A 6,193-nucleotide genomic window follows, 5' to 3' on the forward strand; every position below is an offset into this window, starting at 1 on the left:
CAGCAACATATTTTGTTCCGCATCTTGATCTACGCCACACTTTGACCATGAGATGTCAGTATAGTGCTACAAAAAAATCATCACCCAGTGTCAATAAATGTTCTTTTCTTAGGCAAGGCTAAATATATTAATAGTAACTGGATTATAGTATTAAAAAGCAATCTTAGAGCGGTATCAAACACTACATAGCCCAATAAGTACTTACAAATTACAGTATGAACATATTATTAAAGTATAACACGAAATGCTTTCTTTATTTATCTGTCTAATGAAAATTCTATTATATAAACCCTTTACTATTGCTGTCCAGAAGAAATAGCAAATTAGACTAATAATGCTTTAATTAAAAAAAAAGTGCTTTCCTTGCAGCATTTATTTATTGTAGCCTAAAGGTGTATTGTGTAACTTTTCTGGTGGAGGGTTCGTCACCTGCTTCAATTCATGGAGATATTGTCTGAAATGTTAAACAGTATAGCGTTACACTTATTTAAGTCTATGGAGACAGCAGGTAATGCAACAGGCTCAAGTTACATATCACATCTGTGGAGAGGAGAGTCACTTACTGTAAGAATGCAAGTTTTTAGATCAATGAAAACCCATGTTAGTGAGTAAATGCAAGATGGAAACTTTTAATGCCATGCCGGAACATTCCAGACAAAACAATAACATCTCCATGGCGATCCCTCCACCAGAAAAGTCACAAAATGCACCTTTAAAGTAGTTTATTTTTTTTAAAAAAGAGAAAGGCTTCATAGATTTTCCAAACACACCTGCATTCATATGTTTAAAATTTGTACTGACCTACATAGTGTCTGTCTGATACGAAAATACATTTAGTCCATATGTAGGACATAAGACTGCAACATTGGCCAACCCATATCTCATTTCGGGACATTATATACTGCCATTTCAGTGTTATCGGCTTATCAAATCTAACTAAGGGCCCGCTATTGAAAACGGTGTTGTGGTACAGTTTTGCCCTGTAGCTAATACCGCACAAGAGCGTTCTAAATGCCTCTATAATTTAATCTTCCTCTATTGAAACAAGATGGTAGCCCTTCAATGTCTAGAATGGTGAAGTGCAGTCAGAAGAGGTGAAATCCTGATATTTTTAGCTGCGGGCTACAAATAGCTTGTTATGCTTTGTCTTTTGCAGCTGTAATCTCATCACCATAGTAGCAATTGTTCAGTTAATTAGATTTCCACGACCTTTTGGCCTTTCTACACTAGCAGAGACAGACACTTGTGATCTGAAGTACAGGGAAACAAGTCTAAATAGTGACTAATTTTGACATAAAAGAGGTTCAGTCTACTCATGCTATTTTGTTGTATACCAAATAAGGCTAGTGTGTATGCAGGGCCCGAACGGTGATTAATTCCTAAACGTCTGCAGGCGTTCACAACATCTCATATAAATTGACAGAAATGTTAAATGATCACCTTTTAAATGTTTCCACTGGCTTTATGGACTTCTAATGTGTCTTGACAGAAGAGCCAGAGATGAGAGTATGTGGGAGTAAAAGCATTAACTGTGAGACAAGCCTAATCCCTAATTCCATTGTATTTCACTGTTATAAAAAATATACTGGACAAAAGAAGAAGCATAAAAAGTACCTTGCTCTAAGCCAATGTTAATATTAATGTATTAGTTGCTTTACATTTTTCAAAGTTGCACAAAGCAGTACAGGGCCCATAATTTGCTATTTTCTGATCTGTTATAATGTTGCTTGCTCATCAAAAATAAACCTGGAGTTGTGTTTTGTTTCATTCACATATATTTAACACACAAACCCTGCAAAAGAAAAGAAATAAAACCCCGTAAAAGGTAACTGTTAAGTTGAAAACCACTACATGACATTAAAAGGAGGAACAGAGCATTTTGAGCTTTGGAGATGTAGACAGACAAATAACAAAGAGCTACTCAAACACGTGCGAATGAAACAAAACACAACTCCAGACCTTTAAATCTTGGCGCACGGAATACAGTGGATTTGCAAGTCCCTGCTCAAATCTGGATTAGCTATTTGTATTGGTTTGATGAATAAAAGTTATTTGGGTGCAGAATTGTTGCAGTGAAAGCAGAGCAGCAATTTGTAGAAAACTGCAGTAGCATTGGTGCATGACTTTGTAGAGGTTGTAGTAGTAGTAGTGGTAGTAGAAGTATTTTGTAATTGCTAACTGCCAGAAGCCTGCGTCCAATCTCCTCTAGTTCTTATCGGTATCATGTCACGCTGTGTTGTGTGTGTCAAGCAGTGCAACTTCATAAGCTCTTTTATCAGGCCCCCCTTCACCCCTCCCTCACCCCTCCATCACCCCCCTTCACCCCTCCCTTACCCCCCTCCTGCTGTCTCTATTCATTTTTCCCATACTTTCACACACACTGCTGCACGTGCACACTTTAAACTACTCATGCACGCTTACTGACCGATCATTCCACTGAATTAACTTCTCATCTATTTGGAGTTAAACCGGCTGCACGGCACAGGTGGATAAAGACACAGCCTATTTAAAACCAATGGTGGAAGATGTGCTCGATTTTGTTACTTAAAGGTGCACTATGTAACTTTTCTGGTAGAGAGAGGGTCTGCCAAATGTTTTTGTCCATGGAAATATTATTGCTTTCCCTGGAATGTTCCATGGTATGACATTAAACATTTATTCATTACAAGTGTTTCTATTTCTCAAAAATACTTTAATTCCTTTTGCAAATAGAAGCGACTCTCCACAGATTTGAACTGGTGTAGTGCAGTAACTTGCTTTTCTTCCCTGTAGATTTTTTTTTTTTTTTAGTTTAATACTGTGGAACATTCAAGACAAAGCATAACATTTCCATGGAGACAAACAGGTGGCTGGACCCTCCACCAGAAAAGTTGCACAGTGCACCTTTAAGTAAAAGTACAGACACCATAGTATCTGTTAAAAATGTACTTAAAGACTAAAAAGTAAAATTATTTTGCACAGATTTTGAGATCTAATATTTTAAACTTCAAATGTAGTAATTTTTATATGTAAATTTTTCTTTGCTCAAACTATGAATGTGTTAAAAATAAACCCACAGCCTTTTCAGCAGGTTTCAAACTGTAATACTTAAAGTAGCATTGTGTAACTTTTCTGGTGAAGAGTCCGTCAAATGCTTTTCTCCTTGGAGATATTATTGTTTTCCCTGGAATGTTCCATGGTATGGCATTAAACTTTTATTCATTACAAGTGTTTCTATTTCTCAAAAATACTTTAATTCCTTTTGCAAATAGAAGCTGCTCTCCACAGATTTGAACTAGTATAGTGTGGTAACCTGCTTTTCTCCCTTGTGATAGATTTTTTTCTAATTTAATACTGTGGAATATTCTAGACAAAGCATAACATTTCCACGGAGATCTGAAGATCCATACAGATCTGAACTGTGTAGCATAGTGAGGTAACCTGCTTTTCTCCCTTGTGATAGATAGGTTTAATCTATAGTGTGGATAGAGCAGACGAGCAGGTGGTAGTAGTACCTGTTTAAAATGTACTTAAAGAGTAAAAAGTAAAAGTATTTTCCACAAATTTTGAGATCTAATAAAGCTTCAAATGTAAATTTAATGTAAATTTAATGTAAATTATTGTTTGCTCAAAGTATGAACGTGTTCAAAAGAAACCACAGCCTTTTTCAGCAAATTTCAAACTATAATAAAACATATTTTTACTTTTCAGTCAAGTTCAAAATGTAGTGGAGTACAAAGTACAGATATCTGCTCTCAAATTTTGTGAAATAAAAGTAAAAAGTATCCACAAGGAATGCACAAACACCTAAAATGCATACTTAAATACTTTTACTTTGTTACTTTCCCCCACTGTATAAAACCAAGCATGCAGTTATTATTATAGGCTAATATTAGAAGGCTGCAGGCTACAATGTTAGGCCTATTATTCAGACACACTTTGGATTAATGAGAGACAGGGATTAATGTGGCTATTTTCATCCTCTGTCTGCCTATGCATGACTTAACGCATGTCTGGTGTCTGTTGGCTCTCATTCAAACTCAATTAAAACACACTTTATATCTGTTCATTATCAAAATACGTTGGGACATGTTCCGTTGGTTTATCAGTGTGGAAAGAGGTGGTTAAACTTGTTATGTTAAGGTGATATTGAAGTGATAACCATGTATATGAAGATGGACAGGGTGTCAGACAAAGAATGCGAGGTATGTTCTCTCTACCGCCCCCTGGAGTGAAGCTGGAAAGATCAGAATAACTCAAGTAACAATATGTGTTTTTGAGAATTGCATAAGAGGGCCTCACACATTCTTGGCGATAGGTGATAATTCTAATGTACCTTCAAGTAAAATAGACTTTCATTATGTTTGTTGCAACATGGAAACCACCAGAGTCATCCCAAAGTAGGCCTACATTCACTTTCTTTTATTATTTTACGCTTAGACTTAGACAAACTTTATTGATCCACAAGAGACATTATCTGGACACAGTAGCTCACACATCAATGTATATTATAATAACAAAAAGCAACAATGTAAATGGTAACAATAAATTCTAAACAAGTAGCAAATGAGGCACAATTATATAAATGTTTTGTTTCAGTTGGTACTTTTCTCATTTGGTCTATCATAACATAATCCATCTGAGGGCCTGAGCAAGCCTATGAGTACCTAAGATGAACATTCACACAGACAGTGGCTTCCCCCTTTTCTGCATCACTCGAGGAAAAACAAAAACTAAAACACAACATTACCCATGCCAGTCCATCTTTCCCACAATCGGGGAATAATTTAGCTCCATAAAATGCTGTTTATGCTCTTGTTGTCCCAAATTCCAAATACCACTGAATGGGTTAAAGGCAAAACTTCAAAACTACCACTACGTAACATCACAAACATTTTGGAACAGAGCATTTTGAGCTTTGGAGATGTAGATAGATTAATAATAACTCAACTCAACTCAAACATGTGTGAATGAAACAAAACACAAAAACACAACTCTAAGTATGTTTTTGATGAGGTAACATTATCTCATGGCTTAAAGCTCACAAGAACCCATTTTGTGGACTCATACCCAAAGTGTTTCAAGTGTCCCCTTTAAAATAATGTGTACAAATTGTTATTTTACTGACAACAATACAGGGCCAATGTTGCATGCATGTATGTATGTATGTATATTGGGGAAAAATCTAAATCATTACACACAAGTAAAAGGGTGGCTTATGAGCATTACAGAAATATAGGGAACTGACTTTTACAGCAAAAGCAGAAGCAGCAGAAGATTTTTTTTTTTTTTTTAGGTAAAAGGTAAAACTTCAAAACTACCACTACATGAAATCACAAACAGAGCATTTTGGAACAGAGCATTTTGAGCTTTGGAGATGTAGATGAATGTAGATAAATGAAACAAAACACACACACACACACACAAAAAATACAACTCCAAGTATGTTTTTGATGAGGTAACAACATTATCATATGGCTTAAAGCTCATAAGAATCCAGTTTGTGTAGTATAGGACCTTTAACTCATCCCCTAATCCATGCAAAGTGTTTCAAGTGTCCACTTTAGAATAATGTGTAGAAATAGTTATTTTACTGACAACAATACAAGGCCAACGTTGCATGTATGTATACTGGGGGGAAATCCTTTACTTCATCCTTTATTTTATGCAAATGTTAAAGGGTGGCTTATGACCATTACAGAAATATAGGGCAGCGATGTTGCATAAAGTATGCGAGACACATGCCAAACTTTCTTTTTACCACCTTTACTCCACCGTATAAACACATGGAATTCAGTCTCCTCTACTTTTTCTGTATTATTTCAATGGAATGTGGTGGAGCAGATGTTATCACCTCTCACCAACATCTGAATCTAATTTAAAGCTGATTCATACACACATAAAACTCCAATATGCGCGCGCTAATACTCGCATCCCCTGGAGATTTACATCCAAAACGATAACATTTGGGAACTGCATACGCACAAGCCAGGCGCGCATCTGAACCCACAGTGACCGCCTCCCACTTCACAATCACACCGTGTTCTCACTGCGCACACTTCGGAAGGCGCACTCTGGACTTTGGAGAGACCTTCAGTTAGCATCTGGAACGAAATGCGGCACGTTTTGACCCGAGCGCACATTTTGGGGTTTTCTTTGATGGGATAGAAGTCGTTGTAGACATTTGACGGAGAGATACGTAACTTGGGGAGAC

Source organism: Boleophthalmus pectinirostris, unplaced genomic scaffold (genome assembly GCF_026225935.1).
Source record: "Boleophthalmus pectinirostris isolate CB_2022bp ecotype Guang Dong unplaced genomic scaffold, ASM2622593v1 HiC_scaffold_11, whole genome shotgun sequence".
Lineage (NCBI taxonomy): Eukaryota > Metazoa > Chordata > Actinopteri > Gobiiformes > Gobiidae > Boleophthalmus > Boleophthalmus pectinirostris.